The sequence below is a fragment of the Halyomorpha halys genome, unplaced genomic scaffold, assembly GCF_000696795.3.
Source record: "Halyomorpha halys isolate HHAL.00 unplaced genomic scaffold, Hhal_1.1 Scaffold1012.1, whole genome shotgun sequence".
Lineage (NCBI taxonomy): Eukaryota > Metazoa > Arthropoda > Insecta > Hemiptera > Pentatomidae > Halyomorpha > Halyomorpha halys.
The window spans coordinates 472,788-474,909 of NW_027109975.1; the positions used below are offsets into that span (position 1 = coordinate 472,788).

General features: G+C 26.2%; 2 non-coding genes across 2 annotated transcripts; one reads left to right on the forward strand and one right to left on the reverse strand.

Annotated features, from left to right (window-relative positions):
- The first annotated feature begins 352 nt into the window (after positions 1 to 352).
- Positions 353 to 434, forward strand: TRNAS-CGA (transfer RNA serine (anticodon CGA)). Its single transcript has one exon. It is a non-coding gene; the product is annotated as a tRNA-Ser (tRNA).
- A 645-nt stretch (positions 435 to 1,079) lies between these two features.
- Positions 1,080 to 1,161, reverse strand: TRNAS-CGA (transfer RNA serine (anticodon CGA)). The gene has a single exon. It is a non-coding gene; the product is annotated as a tRNA-Ser (tRNA).
- Positions 1,162 to 2,122: the final 961 nt, after the last annotated feature.

Consider the following 2,122-nt stretch of genomic DNA (forward strand, 5'->3'; position numbering starts at 1 on the left):
ATATACTCTATAAATTCTGTGTTCAAATTTTTCTTACTGTTTATTAAATTTTATTATTTTACTGTTTCATATGATACATGATGTATTATTTATATACAAAATATAGCATATTATGTAATATAGTATAAAATAGTCTAGTGTAAAGTATTTGTAATTAAATAACTATGAATAGAATATTCTATGAAGGTACTATGTGATATTTAACTCTTAGGGGATTAAATTGAGCAATAAAATTCTTACTTCATACAATACATTGGAAATCAAATTATTAGGTTCACCGGGTATTGTATGAAGTATTAATTGGTATGGTGTTTTTTTTTAATGAGGTGTAGATTTTTTTACCATAGTACCTGCAGTCGTGGCCGAGTGGTTAAGGCGTCTGACTCGAAATCAGATTCCCTTTGGGAGCGCAGGTTCGAATCCTGCCGACTGCGAATTAGTTTGAGCATTGAAGATTTGAAAATTTTATATATGTTGAATATTATTTTTTATTTGATTTAAGAATTATACAGTATACAGTATAATTTAAAATATCTGGTTTCTCTTAGTTTTTTGGTCTTCCATTTTTATGTATTTTTTACTACTTTCTTAGAATTAATAAAAAAGAAAAAAACCTCAAGGATTGGACCATTTCGCATCCTTGTCGAATAAAATTAAGACATATTTTTCTTAATTTAACTTTAAAAATATTAATTAAATCAAATATATTTGTAATAATAATTTGTTTTGTTCATAAGTCGTTTACTTATAATAAGTATGTTGTATCCATGATTATAATTTTTTTTTCTTGAAGTACATTCATTTTTTAAAAAAAAACCCCTATCATTTAGAAAAATTTGATTTTGAATGCAAAGAAGAAACGTAAAAACAATAATTCAGGTTATCCTATAATAATACTTCAGAAGAAATAAATGTATTCATAGTATTAATAAAAAAAACAATCCCTGTTGTATAATTCTTAAAGTCTTAAATCAAATTCGAAATAGTGAACAAATAATTTTCAACAAAAACAAAAAAACTTCAATGCTTGAATGCTTTAAATGTATACACTAAAATAAATAATTTATTCAAAATTAATTCGCAGTCAGCAGGATTCGAACCTGCGCTCCCAGAGGGAATCTGATTTCGAGTCAGACGCCTTAACCACTCGGCCACGACTGCAGGTACTATAGTATAAATAAAATAATTAGGTTTCCAGGGTAGTGCATGAAGTAAGAAATTGAGCAATAGCAATATAATTCCTTAAGAATTCAATATCACATAGTCCCTTTATAAGAATATTCCATTAATAGTTATTTAATTATAAATACTATACACTATACTATATTTTATATGCTATATTTTGTATATAAATACTACATTATGTATCATATCAAACAGTAAAATAATAAAATTTAACAAGCAGTAAGAAAAATTTGAACACAGAATTTATAGAGTATATTTTTTTTGTTATGAAATTATTTATATGAAAGTAATAAATTCTATGCTTCAATTTTTAACCTTTCCTATTTAATTTAATCATTTTGAGATTTAGTTTAATTTTGGTTTACAATACCAGGCAAGTTATTTTTTTTAAAAAAGCCTTGGAAATTTGTGGAATTAAACATTTATGTGAACAAAACTACTGTGGTATGTCGCAGTTGATGTTTTGGCACTAGTTGGTTGATATGAATTATTTAAAGTAAAAACTAATCCGATGTTCGATAAAGATTTAATTATCTAACCAATAAACATTATGTATAACTAATATATAAAAAATTATAAATTTGAATGGAACCGCAAAAGGTAACTGGAGATGCCGGGGATCGAACCCGGGGCCTTTCACATGCAAAGCGATTGAGCTACATCCCCGATAAAAAATAAAAGAAATTTTACACAAGTGTATAGTTTATAATTAGTGTGAGATTTGGGGAACCTTTTTATCATATATTTTCATATCATAAAATACTGAATAGCTTGTTAGTTTATGAATGCTTCCTTATTTTAAATTTCTCAAATATTTCTAAAAGCTTAGTTTTAGGGTCTGTTAAATTCGAATTCCTCTCGTATCCAATCTTTACAATCCAAAATCCTTCGTAAAATCCTCAATGCTCCTTATTTTGTTACTAATAAAACCATCCAT